Source organism: Camellia sinensis, chromosome 14, assembly GCF_055761805.1.
Source record: "Camellia sinensis isolate YWXY chromosome 14, ASM5576180v1, whole genome shotgun sequence".
NCBI lineage: Eukaryota > Viridiplantae > Streptophyta > Magnoliopsida > Ericales > Theaceae > Camellia > Camellia sinensis.
The window spans coordinates 58,690,716-58,710,701 of record NC_138974.1 but is presented as its reverse complement, the minus strand read 5'-3'; the positions used below and the strand labels follow the sequence as shown (position 1 = coordinate 58,710,701).

General features: G+C 42.9%; 1 protein-coding gene across 1 annotated transcript in view; it reads right to left on the bottom strand.

Annotated features, from left to right (window-relative positions):
* LOC145807008 (protein MAINTENANCE OF MERISTEMS-like) overlaps positions 1-19,986 on the bottom strand; it is a 204,771-nt gene that overhangs the window by 35,566 nt on the left and 149,219 nt on the right. The window lies entirely within an intron of this gene.

Genomic DNA, 19,986 nt, shown 5'->3' with positions numbered 1-19,986 from the left:
AATTTATATATTAAATAAAATTATTTTTTTTATTGTCGTTAATTTAAAATTATATATTAAATAAAAAATATAAATTATAAATTGTAAATTAAATTTAATTGAAAATAATAAATTAAAAATTATGGCCTTATAAATTAAATTTTTTTAGTGTTGTTAAATTATAAATTATAGATTACAAATTTAAAATTATATATTAAATAAAAATTATAAATTATAAGGATAAAATAGTCTTTTGAACATTTATCCTTATCCAGTCCGTCTAACCAAACATTGGATTCATTAAAAATAGTCCAATCCAGATATCTAATCCCATGACTAAACAAACATAGGATACAAATCCAGTCCAACCAAATAGTTCGGGGACAATGTATCCCGGAACTAACAGTCCGATGGATTACAATCCCCCTTATCCAGTCCGTCCAAACAAACGCACTCTTTATGTATAGTATCTTTGTCTCATGGAGTGACAGAACTTTGGTCACCCAACATTATTTAAAATAAATAATTATTGAATGGACATAAGATAGGATTATATATTTAGTAAAAAAAACAGAGAAGACATAGGATTGCATAAATTATTGAATGGACATACTTTTTTATATAAATTATTTTTGTAATGAAATTTACAAAATAAGCGATTCAAATAACTAAAAAGGACTCCAGAAAACATGAATAGAAGAGATGACATCTCCTATAGATAATCATCCATTAATGCAGAGCTTATTGTGGGGATGTATTTTCTGAATACCAACACGTGATAAGGTGATGCCGACGTGTCAGCCGAAGTGCCACGTGTCCGGGTTATGACGCCGAGGTTATCTCGGCAAGGTGGAGGTTATCTCCGAGGATATCGGAATCCGAGATAAGCGGATAAGGAATAAGGGACAGGAATCCTAGAGTAAAGTGGAGACTTAGCCAAGATAAGGATAAAACTCTTAGGGAGTTTATCTTTATCTCTTGAGGAGTCGAAAGTAAGTACAGAACAGGAATTCATAGAAGTCAGGCTTCTGGTGGGATTAGGATTTAATTGGCTATAAAAGAGAGGCACCCCCGTGGGTCTAAGGTACGCAGTTTTATGCTTTGAGTAGTAAATTTAGCACTTGATTATCTTTGAGAGATATACTGACTTGATCGTCGGAGTGCGCCCGGGTGGAAGAACCACCGCCGGAGCCTTATCTTTCTGTTATAGATTAGCTGAAACCATCTATTCTGCCAGTGTTTTTCCAGCTGATTACTAGGCGGACAGTGTGGTCGAAAAATTACTCACGCACTTATCATCACGTGACACATCATGTACTAAATATCAAATATGGTTTCCAATCAAGTGTTACATGAATAATAATAACCATTAAATACTTGAAACTACAGCTGGGTCAATTGGAGATTGGAGATGCTGCTGCACGGGGTATGGCAAAATGGGCCCGTTTCGGGGCTCATTTTGATATTTTGAATCGTTCATATTTTAGAATACATCAAGTAGAACATGCCTGCAAAAAATCAAGTTAATCGGATATCGTTTATCTATTCATCCACTCACATTTCTATCTACAAAAATAAATAATAATTGTGATTTAAAGTATTAAATGAATACAAATGTGAGTGGATGAATAGGTAAACGATATCTGATTAACTTAATTTTTTGCAGGCATGTTCTATACTTGATGTATTCTAAAATGTGAACGGTTCGAATTATCAAAATGGATCCTGAAATGGGCCCATTTCACCGCATAGCAAATGCTGTTGCGCACCCCGTGCAGCATCATCCCCAAATTCAGGTCGAATTGGTGGGTGAGATATTTTTTGTCACATTTAATCCTAAATCAGTATTGAATTAGATGACGATGACAAGAATATTTTTACAAGCAAACCAGCACCATTTTAGTTTAAGGGAAATCTTAACAATGGTGATTAATGTTAGTATTTTGGTATATAAAAACAATTATTTAAATATATAAAAATATATGAGAGTGAAATGTTTTGATTTTTAACAGCGGCAATGAACTATTCTCTTCTCAGGCTTGCTATGAATAATGCTTGGGACCCCCTTTTGGGAGTCACCCCCTCACTCCCCTTTGCCACGTGGCGGGTGGTGATTGGAGGAGTAGGAAAAAAAAGAAAAAGAAAAAGAAAATGTAACCAATGAGAGAGAGGGGGTCAAAGGGGGTGGGGGAAAAATGGGGATGAATCATTGTTGGGCTTGCTATATTGGCATGTAACTGATGCGTTAGGTCTTGTATTAGTAGTTTTGAGCCATAAATTTTAGTGTCTATTTATTTATTTATTTTTTATATGGGCATAAATTTGAATTAGCTTTACAAACAAGGATTTTAATTGTCAATAGATTATTGCTATTTAAGACCAAAAGTTAGATCCAATATTCAAACTCAATGATGTTAATCAATTAGAATATTAAAAACAACACACTTTCTCATATTTTCTCTAATTATTAACCAATCATATTACATACACATCACTGTGTCTAAAAAATGCGTCTAAAAAGTGGGTTCGTTTATCATTTTCCCTATCAAAATTATAGATATCAAAAGAAAAGAAAACTTTCAATTTTATTTTTGGTTTCAAAATTGTCATTAATTAAACAACAATGATAGAGAGCCCTAATTTTTATGGCTCAAATGGCTCGAATTTGTCAAAACGACGTCGTTTTGAGTACAAAACAACATCAAAATTGCCAAAACGACGTTGTTTTGGCAAATTTGAGCTATTTAAGCCACAGAAATTAGGGCCCTCAAACATTTTCCTTATTAAATTGATACATATTCACAAAGAGTGGTCCCTGTTAGTTCGTGAATTTGTATCTCTATTGTAGATTTTATTTTTTAAAAACAAAATGTTTATTCTCTCTATATTATTGAAATAATATGATCACTAATGGATAAAAAGAATAAAAACATAAAATCAGGTGCATTGGCATATACCACAATCATATACTTTCCAATTTAGAATGGAGGTTGTGAGTTGGAATCCCATGTAGATATAGTTGAGACTGCAAGTTCAAGCCCCATGTGGGGTGATATGGGTGATTTTTAACGAGTGACCAAAAAAAATAAAATAAACAAAACAAACCTTCACTAACATATATTGCACGCACAATAAGTATAAACTTTCAACAGGTAATCTATGCTGTTGTATGCTGCTCTGTTTGGTGTTGTTGTTTTGTTTTTGTTTTTTTTTTGTTTTAGTTGCTCTTGATTGGATTCTCACCAATCGTGGGTTAAGTGCTTGCAGATAATTGTGCTTCATTTGCGGTGCCAACTTAGTTGGGATTGTGGGGTGACTATGATGCTTGGTGCACTTTCCTAATTTGTTGATGTAATTTGCATGTACTTTACTTTTATCAACAATAAATCTCTCTTTTTGCCGATCCAAAAAAAAAAAAAAAAAAAAAAAAAAATTCTTTGCCGCCCCTTTTTTATTATATGTTTTTTTTTTTTTTTTGCTCTTCCCTCTTAATGCCTTATTAATTCTTTTCACAGTTTTGTTCTTATTTTGTTTGAGAGAGAGGGGATAGAAAACATGGGGATGAAGAGTTTGCGGATATAGGATTACAAAAGCTGGAGTTGGAAAGTCTAGGAATATTCTAAATTTCTTTACCACAAAATGGAAGTATATACTTCTACTAATATTCTGGTTTCACAAGCTAGATCGAAAAGTAAAAAAAAAAAAAAAAAAAAAAAAAAATGACTTCACACCATCACTTAAGAATTTAAAATTGATATTTAAGTTCATAAAATCAAGTTAGACTTTATAGGCTTATTTATAAAATGAAATGGGGTTAGGAATAATCCTTGAGTCTAGCCTCGATCGGTTTGATGAATTTTATTTGTTTATTTTTATTTGAAATAAAAAAAAAATGCGCTTAAGAGGAGAAATACATCCACCAACCTTTGAACTTAAGAGGTATAATGAACAAAAGATAAATTTTTGTGCCAACTGAACTGTAAGGTTATTAATTTTTATTTCATAAGCTATTTTCTATTCAATATATGAGTTTATTGGTCCTAGTATTATAATGTAATTTTAGGTCCAGGCTGAGTTACAATAATGCACTCCACAGTGGCCCTGGTACTCTTATTTGGCTCATTTCACTTTTCAATGTATAAAAATGCAACACATAATTAAAATTCAAAATTAATGATCTATAATTGTTAAGTCATCAATAAAATTTTTGAAATCCACCTCTTTAAGATTTTGAATTTGAAATAGAGATATATTCACACAGCTATTTTATAACAATTAATTTAAAAATAAATATCTCCATTCTACTCATTTAACGAAAATAATTTGTTTGTGGTCTGGAGTGATTGGTTGACTCTTTCCTTTTAGAAGGTTTGAGACATCAAAAATTTTGCCCATTTATTCTACTACATGTGATGTTATGGACTGAGACATTTATTTAGAAAAAGAAAGGATGACTTAGATTGATTTTAAATGTGTTCTGGTCATATAAGAATTGAATTTGAATTATATTATATGAATATGAGCAATGTATTATTTTTCTAAATAAATTTTATGATCTAATGCGATGAGAAGTGCTACATGCTTTTAATATCATGGATAAGAGTTTTAGTTATGAAAATCGATGTCTCCATAAAAATAAAACAAATAAATAAAAAACAAAATAAGACTGCACATTTGTTATTACCATTTTGCCATTCATATAGATTGTTATGACATGATTAACCCTGCACGTGAAAATTATTAGATTATTAATTAAATTTGACTAGTAAAGTTCACAATCCATGTGGTTTTTTCATTAGTGTCACTTTTTTTTTTAGTTTGAAAAGAAAATTTTTATTGTAAAACCGATAAAAGATCGAATCAATCTGATATAACAATATTATAAGTTCTTGAAAAGAGATAAACAACTTTTATAAAAAGAAGGATCTAAGCCTCCATAAAGGAGGAGAAAAGACCTTCATAGGGGAGGGAAACAAGCCTCTATACATGAAGGATTATTACATCAATAAACTAAAAAAATAAGAAAATCAAAACAGAGAAAAACTGAAAACTAAGAAAATTAAATAGAAAAAAAAACCAAATCAAAGTCGCCACCGAACTCATCCAAAACTCCACTACTCCGTACTTTTCAACTTGTGATTTGGAGATTCGCCTCCGCTTGTCAAGATAGAATACTAAGATTGAGGTGGTGGCCTAACGTGAAATAAACACATTATCCAGCATCGGCCTTAAGACTATTAGGTCTCGTTTGAAAATATGTTATTTTTGTAATTTTTTGACTTTTTACGAAAAGATGTACAAAAAAAAAATAGAGAGAGTAATATGATAACTTATGATAATTTTTTAATTTTTTGAATCAAATATTTAATCCCAACCGAGACATTATGCTGTCACTTTTTGTATGACCTTTTTTAATTTTGGTTTCATCTTGAAAAAGGATTTAGAGTGTTTGGTTTCAATTTTTTGAATTTAATTTTTTAGAAATTGAGTTTTTTATTTTTTATTTTTCATTTATTTTTTTTTTTAGTGAATATTTTTAAAATTTTGATCAATTTTGTAGATGCACCTTACTTAGATGTATTTAAAAAGTAAAATATTTGTAAAAAAAATATTTTCAAAAATCAATAAATATACAAGAATACGAAAAATGTAATTAATTCTTGTATTTTTTTAAATTTATATCTTTGGTATTTAGTGAATTTTCTAAAAAAAAAAATTCACAAATTTATACTTTTTAAGTATATTTATGTTAGGTGTATTTAAAAATTAAAAAAAAAATACTTAAAATAAAAAAAAAATTAAATAAAAACAGAAAAATAAGAAATTTTAAATTTTTTAAAAAATGAATCCTAAAAATTCAAACAGAACAATCTGATTATTCTTCTTGACAAGTGGCCTTGAGTCCTGATGAATTTTTAAAACAAACAATGGCTGCTCAACAAAGGTGTACAAGCGCATTGATGGAATCCTGATCGATAAGTTTTGGTAGGAGAATTACTTTGTCATCAGATAATTAATCTATTTGTGTTTTGATAAAATATACAAAAAATAAAAAAAAAAATCAATACATAATTTTATAAGTGACTTATGTGGTAATAACCTTTCTTAAAAAGATATAATTTTCTCAAATTATCAATTGTGGGATCTTGGAAACCCATAAAATGTGAGACCATGAGTTCCTATTTTCTAAAAATTAAGATAAAAATCCAACATGATAGCCTAGGAATTATTAAATAATTTTCTTATAAACGAGCACTACTTTCCTGAATGTCATTCTAGATATAAATTCTATTTATCTAACATAATTCTTTTGTTTTTCTTTAATAATATATATCTTTCAAGTATCCATTGCCACCTTCTCCAAAAAAGAAAATAAAATTATACATTGCCAAATAATTGTGACGTTGCTTTCTTAGGACACTTCTAATTAATTGTGTAATAAAGGAATAATATAATTGAATTCTATTATTGAGCCAAAGTTCATCCAGTCTGGGTCGTCTCTCCTCACATCACTGGCACATTATTTGACTGAGTCATCGTCTTTTGTTACTATTGTGCAATTATTATTATGTTTTATAAATATTTCCAAATATATTACTTTTCATTTTCATGAATATCTTACTGAGAGGGGAGATTTGCACCTGACTGTACGGTCGAGCTGAGATAACGTCAGACGTGACGGACCGCGTAGCGCCGAGCTAATCTCTGTTAACATGGCCAGCGGCCTGCCTTGCACGGTCGGAAATATCGACCGGTCAGGCAGCAACTGGCATAGTTGAGCTGCGTCTTGAACGCGTTGGACGGAGCTTGGGTTAACGGATGCTGACCGGGCTAAAAGGTAGCCCCAGCTAGTCCGTGGGCGCGATCAAGGCCGGTACACCTTGGATCGGTCAGTCGATATAAAGTGGCTTCGTGTGACCAAGATTGAAGGTAGACCGGTTGGAGGCCGGCATGCCTCGCAACCGGATGGTCATGATGAACCGACCAATGATAGTTCGGCTGAGGTGGGCAGGCTTTCGCCTGATTCCAAGTTATAGGTCGGCGACACATAGCTCGGTTATGAGCATGTAATAGCGACTCTCCACAAGTGACAGGCCGGTCGTGGTACTCCGGTTAAGTATGCCACCTGGGCCAATGGCGTGAAGGAGAGGACATCCGCTCCACGCACGCCTCAATACCGTTGGGCAGTTCTGTGTGTACTGGAGGGAGGACTAAGCCTTTACACTCGTAAGGTGGTGAGAGGCGAGCACTGCCACCTGTCCAAGGAAGGACAGTAGAGGTAGTGCGCGCATAATCTTGAGGCTGCATGGCCAGCCTAAAAATATGGAGGAAGGGGGACGTTGGAGGTAAGCGAATTCATCATATCGAAAACTCTCTCTCTGATAGCCTTCTTCTTTAGCTAGTGGTCTGACTTGATCGTCGGATGGTCTTTCCGGCACACCACTGCCGGGCAGCTCACCATTTTTGTGTTGCAGAGATAGACGCCGTCACAAGAAGCTTGACGACCAAGGAGTACGGAAAACAGAGGATATTTCGGCCCCGTACAATTGGCGCCGTCTGTGGGAAGTTTTTTGATACTCAACCCTTGTTCTCAGAGCTTCTTCGACCATTTCCATGGCTAACAACGGCGAAGCCCCACTGTCCGTCGTCGATGGCGTCACCCCTAAGTACATCCGCTTGAGAGAAGGTCCTCTGAATATTCCAGCCATGGCAGGCCTAGAAACTCCTTCGCGGAGTGCGCGAGACAAACGCGGAAGGAGCGCTGATCGCTCGCAGAGTCCTGGGGGCCGCAGACACCGGGGGAGTCCCATGCGCAGCGCTTGGAGCACAAACTCAAGGACCAAGACGTCGTCATTCGCAAGATGGCGGCGGAGATGGAGCTGCTGAAACGCCAGATCAAAGGGAAGGGTGTTGCTGGAGAGGGAAAACTTAGTGAGCGCACCCCGTCCCCTCGTTGGAGCAGTCGCCGCCAGGGGAGGACCCACTCTCTCTCCATCACCAGGAACTATGGGGTTGGAGGCTCCAACCAAGGGGAGGGCAGGTCCCTCTCTCGCGACAACACATACCGCCCCTCACGCCCGACGCCGACGTCGGGATCCTCTTTCTCCACATGTTCCAAGGACTTGAGGGATGTATTGGAAGAGAGGGCGCGCTGTCGGGAGGCTCGAAGAGTGCCGGCATTGCAAAGGTTAAGCGCTCCAGTGCGTTACAGTGAGGAAGTGGCGATGCCAGCCCCCAAAGTGATGGCCCCTGCGCTGGAGGACAAAGAGCTGGCGTGACTTACAGCCACGTCGCTGTCTCCAGAGATTGAGAGTACGTCACTCCCCGCCGGATTCGACCAGCCAAAGTTCGCTTTGTACGACGGCAAAACGGATCCGTACATGCACGTGAGTCATTATCGGCAGGTGATGGCTGGACATCGGCGGAATGACGCCTTGATGTGCCTCATATTCCCAACCAGCTTGGGAGAGCTGGGTTTGAAATGGTTCGAGAGGCTTCCGAAGGGGAGTATTGAGGGGTGGCAGTAGCTAGCGGAAGCCTTCGTCACCAGATTCAAAACCAACACATGAATGCCGAAGGAGGTCGACCATCTCCTGGGCGTCAAGATAGAGTTTGGGTGTTCGTTGAAGGCATACAATGCGAAATACTGGGAAACTTACAATGAGATCCTCGACTGCCCCACCAATCTGGCGATCACTCAGTACAAACGGGGTCTCCCAGTCGGACATAGGCTGCAAGATTCACTCACGATGCATCAACCTACAACCATGGAGTCATTGATGCAGCAGATCAATGAGCACATTCGTGTGGAGGATGATGCCGCCTCCACGACCGAGAAGGTTAATCCGGTCGCGACGGACAGGAGGGTTGCAGGGAAAGTTCACTCAGTCGGGCAGGAGGATAGCCGCCCAAACAATCGGTCGAAAGACCAGCGCCACGGTCCAAACCGTGATGATAGAAACAAGGGCCGCCGAAATGACCGGGCAGACCCTCCCCGTGATGCAGCGGAGGATGCCAAAAGAAAATTGAAGGCGCGGACTGGGATCACCACGGTGTTTAAAATCCCCATCTACCGCATTTTGAGCGAGATTCGAAGCGAACCCTTCGTCCGTTGGCCGGCCAAGTTGGGGAGTGCCCAGAGAGGCTTCAATTCAAAATATCGCTGCACCTTTCATGAAGAACGGGGACACTGAACAGAGGACTGCCTGCCGCTCAAGCAACACTTAGAGGAGTTGGTGGCGGCGGGGCATCTTGACCAATACATAGATGGGGGCATCAAGGCCACGCCAGCAGACCAAGTCGAGCCAAACGGCCTGGCCGCCCTAGAAGCGCCCCCGCAAGGTGTAATCAACGTCATCCACGGAATCATTGAACCGACCAAGGTTTGCGAGCTGAGGAGGATGATCAAGAAGGCCGAGCACATGAGGGAAGTGCTCTCTGTCCAGCCCGCCATAAAGAAGGGAAAGGCCGAAGAGAGAGACATCCTTTCATTCTCAACCAAGGACTTGAAAAGGGTTTAGATGCCGCACAATGATGCCTTGGTGGTGACTCTTCGCGTCAAAGACTTTGATATCAAGAGAATCTTTATCGACCAGGGGAGTTCGGTCGAAATTATGTATTATGACGCATTCAAACAGATGAAGTTAGAAGACAAGGACTTGGCCCCTGCGACGTCTCCTTTGGTCGGCTTCAACTCACAGCCGGAGTGGCCAATCGGAAAGATTATTTTACCGGTCAAAGCGGGTTCAGTAGTAAAGCAAGTGGAGTTCTGGGTGCTCAAAGTTCCATCCACCTACAACTTGATCTTAGGTAGGGGCTGGCTGCACGCCATGCAAGCGGTTGCCTCGACTTTCCACCAAGTCATGCGCTTTCCGGCGTCGAGCGGGCAAATAGAGGAAGTTTGAGGAGACTAGGTGATGGCAAAACAATGCTTCGTTGCGGTAAATGGCAGCCGAGCAGCCAAAGGGTTTGTCCAAATGATCGAGGGGCCCGAGGAAAAAGAGGTCCTTGAAGACGTGGGAATGAAGGTCGAGGAAAAATCGGTCGAAGATTTGGTGGAAGTGCGCTTTAACGAAAATGATCCAACTAAATTCTTCCTCTTGGGATCATCTTTGTCTAGCGCCGAGCAAGCGGATTATGTCAACTTCTTGGTTTCCAATTTGGAGGCCTTTGCCTGGACGCCTTACGACATGCTTGGCGTCGACCCGAGCTTCATCTTCCATCAGTTGAATGTTTTCCCCAACGCACGGCCAGTCATTCAAAAGACGCGTCGTTCAGCCCTGCACCATGCTGAAGTGGTGGCGGAAGAAGTGAAGAACTTGTTGGAAGCCGGGGCTATAGAAGAAGTGCAATACCCTCGGTGGATATCCAACACGGTGGTTGTTCCCAATAAAAATGGCAAGTGGCGAGTCTGCGTTGACTACAAGATTGTCAACCGGGCTTGTCCTAAGGATAGCTTTCCCCTTCCTCAAATTGACCAGCTGGTGGACTTGACCGCTGGCCATCAGAGGTTTAGCTTCCTAGACGCTTATCGCGGCTACCACCAGATAGCCATGTATAAACCGGACAGAGAGATTACATCGTTCACCACCCCTAGAGGATTATATTGTTACAAAGTCATGCCGTTCGGACTAAAGAACGCCGGGGCAACCTTTCAGCGGATGGTTACAAAAATGTTCGCTCCTCTCTTGGGCCGAAAAATGAAGGCCTACATCGACGATATGGTGGTAAAGAGTAAGGAGAAGTCTGAACACCTCACCGACCTAGCAGAAATGTTCGCCATACTTAAGCACCATAAGCTTCGTCTGAACGCCTCCAAATGCGCCTTCGGAGTTGGCACTGGAAAGTTTCTCGGTTTTCTGGTTACAAACCAAGGGATTGAAGCCGACCTATCCCAGATCAAAGCGATACAAGAGCTGGAGCGCCCGAATTCTACAAAGGACGTGCAATATCTTGCCGGGATGGCAGCTGCGCTGAACAGATTCATCAGCCGGTCTTCGGATCATTGCAGGCCCTTCTTCAAAACTCTAAAGTCCAAGTTCTTCTGGGATGAAGAGTGCGATCGTGCACTGGCGGACTTAAAAGCGTATCTCTCCTCAGCCCCAATTTTGGTCACGCCTCAGCCGGGCGAAGAGCTGTACCTTTACTTTGCTGTTTCTCAACACGCGGTGAGCGCGGTATTGATTCGTGCTGAAGGCATCCAGCACCTACCAATCTTCTATGTAAGCAAGACCCTGCTCCCGGCCGAAACAAGATATCTTCCCTTGAAGAAATTGGCCCTGGCCCTAATGATGGCATCGAGAAAGCTGGCACACTATTTTCATGCCCATACAATAGTTGTGCTGACCGAATTCCCTCTCAAGGTGCTCTTTGAGAAGGCCGACTTCACCGGGAGGATTCTGAAGTGGGCCGTGGAATTGGGGCAGTATGACATCAGGTTCCGCCCGCGCACTGCGGTCAAAGCTCAAGCTCTTGCAGATTTTGTGGCGGAATTTGCCCTTGGGACGCATCCAGTTTGCCCGATTGGTTTGGTTGGTGCGGATTTGGCACAACCCAAGGTTTTGGCAACGGAGACGAATGTTGGCTCGCACATGGAAAAAGGGCAAAGTTTGACTGAACTAGCAAAGTCCGACAACTCGTTGGAAGATGAACCCAATGGAGACGAGAAAAAAGACCCGAACGAGCCGGCCAGAGACATTGAATTGAGAAGCTCCCAAAACCCATCTGATTGTTGGAAGCTGTTCATTGGCGAGATGTGGAAGCTCTTCATCGATGGAGCGTCCAACAGGCATGGGGCCGGGCTGGGAATTGTGCTGACCTCACCAGATGGGCTGATTATTAAGCAAGCAATTACGCTCGGATTCCCGGCGTCCAACAACGAGGCAGAGTATGAAGCCCTCATCGCCGGTTTGAGAAGCGCATTGAGAATGAAAGCCACCGCCCTTATGGTCTTCAGTGACTCCAAGCTGGTGGTCAATCAGGTATCAGGGGAATATGAGGCAAGGGATGAAAGAATGGCCAAGTATCAAGCGTTGGTGCGAGAAGAAATCAAGAAGTTCCCTGCGATAAGAGTTGAATAGATCAACCGCGAATAAAATAACTCGGCTGACGAATTGGCTGGGCTCACCTCCACTCAGACAGCTTTTCCTAACCCCTTGATGATAGAGTTTTTACCCCGGCCAAGCATTGAGGAACCGGAAGCAACTGAGGTGCTCTGCACCGACTTGGGTCCTTCTTGGATGGATCTCATCATCGCCTTCTTAAGAGACAGAGTTCTACCGAAAGAAAAGAAGGCAGCCCATAAAATCCGAGCAAAGTCAGAGCGGTTTTGGCTCTCCCCATCTGGAGCCTTGTATAAGAAGTCCTTCACCGGGCCGTATTTGAAGTGTGTCCACCCCGCCAAAGTGGAGACTTTTCTCTACGAAATACACGAGGGCATCTGTGGAAGCCATACTGGAGGCAGGTCCTTGGCGTACCGAGAAATTTCCCAAGGTTACTGGTGGCCGTGCATGCAGGCGGACGCACAGAAATATGTTCGCAGGTGTGAGAAGTGTCAAAAGTTCGCTCACCAGATCCACCAGCCGGCTAGAGATTTGCTCCCTCTCACAAGTCCTTGGCCGTTCGCGTTTTGGGGATTGGATATTGTTGGACCACTCCCAGCAACGCCGGGCAATCGCAAGTTCTTCATCGCCGCCACCGACTACTTCACCAAGTGGGTGGAGGCCGAGCCACTGGCGACCATAAAGGAAAAGGATGTGAAGAAGTTTGTTTGGCAAAACATCATTACTCGCTTCGGTATACCTAGGGCCCTCGTCTCAGATAACGGCACTCAATTCGATGGGAAACTCTTTCGCAGACTTTGCGAAGAGTTGAAGATCGAGTTCTACAATTCGACGCCGGCCTATCCTCAGTCTAACGGTCAAGCATAGGCCTCAAACAAGACCATCTTGGATGGGTTAAAGAAGCGGCTTGAAAAAGCCAAGGGGAAATGGGCTGAGGAACTTCCCAACGTACTCTGGGCATACCGCACTACCCCAAGAAGGTCGACCGGGGAAACACCATTCGCTTTGGCCTACGGCATGGAGGCAGTCATCCTGTTGGAAATTGGCATGCCAACCATCTGCTCTGAAAGTTTCCAGCCTGATCTGAATAATGAAGCCATGGCATTGGAATTAGACCTTGCCGAGTAAAGAAGGGAGCAGGCACTAATCCACATCGCAGCTTATCAACAAGAACTCTCCAAGAAATACAACAAGGCGGTGCACCCCAGGCTATTCAAGGTTGGAGACTGGGTTTTGAGAAAGGTACTTGGCAACAAGGTGGTCCCTGGCGAAGGAAAGCTCGGTGCGAATTGGGAAGGACCATAGAAGGTGATTGGTCTAGCTGGCAAAGGGGCATACCATCTGGAAGATTTGGATGGCAAGGCTGTCCCCAGACCATGGAATGCAGCCAACCTTAAGGTTTTTTACTTTTGAATTGTAATTTTCTTATGTTGTTTAAGCTTTTCTAGACCCTTAGCCTCTTGGCACTAGATGTAAAAGATAGCAATGCTTTTGTAATAAAAATAGCACTCTTGTTTGGTATTACATCTCTGTACAATGAAATCGCAAGGACACAAGGCAATCATGGATGCCAGGGGCAAGGGCCCAGCCAAGGAGACCGCCCTGAATGAGACCGGTCTGATTTCATCTCGCTGGAAAGGAGACAGACCACACAAAAAGTTTGCGTAGGGAAAAGTTCGCATTAGCCTAGGGCCGAGCTGGTTTCCCTCGCCCGGTCGAAATGTTGGCGTCATGACCAACCTAGCTGAAACATTGGTGTTTTGCCCAATGTAAGGGCCGAGCTGATTTTGCTCGGCCCAGTCGGCATATTGGTGTCTTGTCCAATATGGGAAACGAGCGGATTTTGTTCGGCAGGATTTCTCGGTGCTGGCGTTTTGTCCAACCAATAAGAGGCCGAACTGACATGGCTCGGCCGAAAGGAAATGTTGGCAGCTTAACCAACTCACAAGGCAAGCTGATTTTTGCTCGGTCTCATTGATGTAATGGAAATGTATGATTCTGCAAACATTTCAAACCGAGCGGATTTTGCTCGGCCAAGTTACAATGTCAGTTCATTTAAATTTTCAAGGAGTTGAGCTGCCAGATATGTTGGAAAACATTCTGGGTGATATCAGCTTGGCATATTGCGCGGCTCAGCCGACCTGCTAGTTGTGAATTATCAACGTTTAAATCGAGACATTTATACACAAGCCAACCGAAAAGAAATAGACGATATACGAACAAAAGGTTCAAAAGTTTCATTGATTGAAGAAGATTCAGTACAAAGGTGGGGCCTGGCCCGGTTACATGCCAAAAAAAAAAGGGGGGGGAAATTTTCAATCCATTTCAAGATCGACAGTTTGTCTGGCTGCCTTCACCATCTGCTCGGCCATCACAATTGTCTGCTCGGGCAAGTTTTCCTCGGCGTCGTCGTCAGCTCCATCCCCCACAGCAACATCCCGATCAGCCACTTCGTCATCTTGTGATACTTCGGCAGTAGTTTGCTCGGCTTGTTGCACGGCGGCGGCTTCTTCCTCGGCCTCCTTCCTTGCCTCCGCAATGAGCCGGTTTTGGATAGCATTGGCGTAGGCCTGCATATAGACCGGGATATATGCTGCAGGGGGGTTCACGAACATTTCAGCATCCTGACCAAGGCCAACTTTTTCCACGGTAGCCTTCCAGCCGCACTGGAAAAAGATGTCCTTGGTCGCTTGGACTTGGCGCTCCTAGGTTTTCTCCCCCTGCTTATATCCACGGTCCTCTGCCTCATCGACCACTTTGTCCCTTTCTTCCTTATGGGCGTCGTGCAGCTTCCGCAGCTCGGCGAGATACCGAGCTTTCGTCGACGTCACGGCTCATTGTTTTTCCTCGCTAGCTCGGTCGACTTTTTGGAGCAAAGTATCTCGCTCCGCCACGACTGCTTCTTGCGCGGCCTTGAGTTTTGCTATCTCGCCTTTCTGGGCCTTGTTCTCCGAGATGGCATTGCGCAGGCTCTACCGCACTTTGATCATCCGGTCGTGGGCCAAGTAGTTCTTTTGCGCAGCCTGAAAACCAGTGAGATCGTTAGTACTCGAAAAACCACGCAAAAACCGAGCAAACAGTTTGACATAAAAAAATGGAGAACTTACCAGCACTATGGATTTCGCCGCCGAACGGAGGACCTTGAGGTCGGAAAGCTCGTCATGTTTTTTCATATTGGCGGGCAAGATTAACCCCTTGGTCAAATTGAAACCAAGCGAGTAATCTTTGTCCGCGTAGACGGAGTCCTCAGAAGAAACTGCCCGGCCCTGGTTTTTGAACTCGGGCGCCCAGACCGGGGGGGTGGCTGGGCCCTTGCCCTTGGATTTGCCGACCAGCGGTTGCTCGGTCCGGTCCCCCGATTCGGTTGAGGTGACCTCAGTTGAATCTTCATCAACGAGGTTTTGCCCGGTCATCTCCTTCCTCGTCCTTTTCTTTGATCGGCCAGCCGGTTGTTTGCTGGCGAGAGCAAGCACAGCTCTTTCTGTTTGCCCGGCTGGGGTGGAAGATGTTCCCCCGGTCGCCTCTGGAGGTTGGGACTCCCTTTCCTCTCCAGCAATCATTGATTTGATCGCCCTTATCTTGGCCATTTCTTGCTCGGCTGTAAGGGGGACGAGTTTGATTGGTGGCAAGTTGGGATCTGGTTCAGGGGATGGAGCACGTAGGAAGTCGGTGACTCTGCTCTTACGCGGCGCTTGATAATAGTAGGTTTGCTCGAAACCGAGAAGTTTTGATGCCTCCTTCTCCTCGGCTGGATGGCGAAGCAGGACTCTGATGGCCTCTTGGTTGGCCTGGTGGTAGTTCGCTGCTAGGTACTTATCTGCAGAAAGGAGGTAAGTGTTAGACCGGTGCAAAATTATAATAATGAAATACAGAAAGAGGATAATGCGGTCAGCCGGGCCACTTACCAGCACTGCCAAAATCTTTCCTAATGTACCAGCCCGGTATAGACGCCTCGGTGTCCTCGTAAGCACCGGACGCCCAGAGGAAGTCGTCGTTGTTAGTTTCTTTGTCTGGGTTGCCTTCAATGAGTTTTGCTCGGCCCTTCCTGACTTTGAGGTACCAGCAAAGCCCACTCTTATTTCTACTTAGGCTATATTGGTGGAAAATTTCTACAAGACCGAGATTTAAACCGAGCCTCCGGTTCAGCTCGGCGATGCCGTTTATTATTTTGTATGTGTTATTTGAAACTTGGGTCGGGCAAAGCCTCGTCTGCCTCAAAAATTCACAGATCAAAGGTTGCACGGGGAAGCGAAGCCCTCCTTCAACAATGGAAACGACCGTGAAAGGGCACCGGTCTAAGTCGCCCCATGGTGTGTCTCCTTTTTTGGCGAGTTCTAAGATGACGTCATCAGGAACGTTGTACTCCCTTCTAAATTCGGCCATCGCGCGCGGGCGAGCTTACCATAAATCGATACTTCCCCATTATCTCGGTTTTATTTGGTTTAGTGTGTATCCCGGTCAAAAATTCTGGTGTATTTGCTCGGACTTTGAGCTCCACCAGTGGTAACGCTGAAGGGCTTGGTCGGTCCTAGTTTGTTCTGCATTGATTAAGAAAGAATTTCAAGGGTTAGCACGGCATAAACTGCACGGCTCACGCTGGATTTTTTAGCTCGATGAATGTTTTTGGGTTTTTGGTCGGTCTATCCCTATCTCGGCTGGACGGCACGGCTGATTTAGCCTTCCTGGTTTGGCTCTGATTCTATCTTTGGTTTAGTCAAGGCAAGTTTTAGCTCGGTTAGACCTGTTTGTCGATTTTATTAAGCATTTAGCTCGGTTGCGGCCTCAGCGAGCATCCACAAACCATTTTTGCTCGGTTTAAACTCTCTCTACGGATTTAAATGAGCATTTAGCTCGGTTTTGAACAGTGTTCATCCTGTTCATCTCGTTTATCCTATGCTCAAGGCTCATTCATTCAAACTAAGGGGAAACAGGGGCACGAAAGCCCCCTCCACTCCACCAGTTCTAGTTTTCCGAAGGTATGGCACTATTGGACTAAAAAGGAGGAACCTTAAAGGTCCCAGGTAGGGAACACGAAGCACAGTGGCAGAAAAACGCAGAGAACAGGGAGAACTGGAAAACGGGAGCAGAAAATACAAGGGAGGGGTAGTGTGACTTACCGAAAACGAATGAGAAGTGAGTTAGGCCTCGAGAGCTCGACTGCAACGTCAGAAATGGCAGACACAGCGAGGGGCAGCAACGGTTGGGAGCTTGGAGCGATGGGAGGCTAGGGTTTGGAGCTCTAGAAGAAGATGGAGAGTGAAGGGTTCGAATGACCTTTGGTCTGTGCATAAAAAGGGGGGAAACCACCCAAACGGCGCAGCCGTTTGAATTCTGCGCGTGCAGAACAGCTGGCTACACGACCCAATGGCGTGAAGCCACTTGGCACTAGAAACGCGGCTGTCAGTATGGCTGTATGGCTGTACGACCCTTGACAAGACTGCCGACACGATGGCCGGCCAAACGAGATAGCTCGGCGCCAGATATTTCCCCATGATGCGCGGCTCGGTAATGGCGCAATTCAACCGATTAGCTCGGTCACAGAGGTAAACCCAAACACGATAGCTCGGATGGGTTTAAGGGGCAATTGAGAGGGGAGATTTGCACCTGACTGTACGGCCGAGCTGAGATAACGTCAGACGTTACGGACGCGTAGCGCCGAGCTAATCTCTGTTAACATGGCCAGCGGCCTGCCTTGCACGGTCGGAAATATCAACCGGTCAGGCAGCAACTGGCATAGCTGAGCTGCGTCTTGAACGTGTTGGACAGAGCTTGGGTTAGCGGATGCTGACCGGGCTAAAAGGTAGCCTGAGCTAGTCCGTGGGCGCGATCAAGGCCGGTACACCTTGGATCGGTCAATCGATATAAAGTGGCTTCGTGTGACCAAGATTGAAGGTAGACCGGTTGGAGGCCGGCATGCCTCGCAACCGGATGGTCATGATGAACCGACCAATGATAGTTCGGCCGAGGTGGGCAGGCTTTTGCCTGATTCCAAGTTATAGGTCGGCAACACATAGCTCGGTTATGAGCATGTAATAGCAACTCTCCACAAGTGACAGGCCGGTCGTGGTACTCCGGTTAAGTATGCCACTTGGGCCAATGGCATGAAGGAGAGGACATCCGCTCCACGCACGCCTCAGTACCGTTGGGCAGTTCTGTGTGTACTGGAGGAAGGACTAAGCCTTTACACACGTAAAGTGGTGAGAGGCGAGCACTGCCACCTGTCCAGGGAAGGACAACAGAGGTAGTGCGCGCACAATCTTGAGGCTGCATGGCCAGCCTAGAAATATGGAGGAAGGGGGACGTTGGAGGTAAGCGAATTCATCCTATCGAAAACTCTCTCTCTGATAGCCTTCTTCTTTAGCTAGTGGTCTGACTTGATCGTCGGAGGGTCTTTCCGGCACACCACTGCCGGGCAGCTCACCATTTTTGTGTTGCAGAGATAGACGCCGTCACAAGATGCTTAACGACCAAGGAGTACGAAAAACAGAGGATATTTCGCCCCCGTACACTTACGATAGCTAGCTCGTGTGTGGCAGTTCCTATATTGAAACCTAAGTCCAAGAATAAGGTTGCCTTTCCAAAAATATAATTAAAAAAATAAAAAATAAAAACAAAGAAAAAAGACTAAGGTTGCCTTCAATTGATGGGAAAGAAAAAAAAAAAAAAGAATTTTTTTTCCATATAAAAAAATATAAGGCTCACAATAATTGTTTTATTGAAGTAAACATTTTTTTCCCTCAAATCATTTTCCTTAAAAAAGTACAAAAAATGACCCTAAAAACTCTTTAAACTCTCTAAATGGGATGATCCATTTAGATAGGGTCATTTTGTTTTTTTGGTTTCCTTTTTTCATTTTTCGGGGGAAAAAAAAAAAGGAAAATTGTTTGGCTGTTTCTAAAAACTGCTTTTGAAAAAAAGACAAAAGAGTTTAACTAAAAATGCAATGGATCATGAAAACATAACCCAAATGAGTTGTATGGTGTGAATTTAGAATTGATGTGAAACTAAAATGTTGCAATTTGTGTGGCTAATCTTTTGGTTACTAACGAGAGGATGTGAGTTTAACTCCTCCTATTAACAATTAATCACTAATTTTTACCAATAAAAAAAATTCAAATTGATGTAATGTACATTCCATCTAGAATGATTGTAACATATATGCATTTTTGGAATACTTTTTAAAATATATATATATATTTTTAATTTGTAGTATTGTTATTTCATATTTAAACCTGGAGCAATGTTTAATAAAAAATATCTTAAAAATAAGTGAAAAAAGTAAAAATATATTAGATGTAATGAAAAGTGTTTTGAATTCAATAAAAATTATCTTCTTTTTCTTTTTTTGTCTTATTCTTTGAATCGTAGAATTTTTTTTAAAGAAAGCTATTTTTTTTTTTCAATCTTCTATCAGTTTTTGGCATGCTCGCTTTCGGCATGCTCGCTCGAGCGAAGGAAGCTACGCTTGAGCGAGACCTCTGTTTTAGCAAAAATTTGGCTAAGTGTTTCGAGTACATTTTTGCATCCTCATTTCATCCTAGACATTCCTAGGCCATGATTAAGACTTCATAATGAGGTTAAAGGCTAGAAACACACTAAGAACAAATGAGATAAGTTATGTGCAATCTGAGTGTGTGTTTTAATGCATGAATCTGCTATGTTATGTAGGTCACACGCCTCAAGTCAGCTGAATTGCCCACTTTACCGTCTACTTGGAGCTACTGGTTATCTATGAGTAATAACTTAGTAAAGCTATATTCAAAGTTATGTATTTCCTATATGCGATATAAGATCTGTTGAAAGAAATGCCATGTTTTATACTATGAATGATTGTCCGACAATAACAAGCCTTTATGATGCTAAGCTTTGATTCAAGTATGCCGCGAGTGACATTATGCTATGATTTAAGTATGTTGCAAGTGATATATGCCACGATTCAAGTATG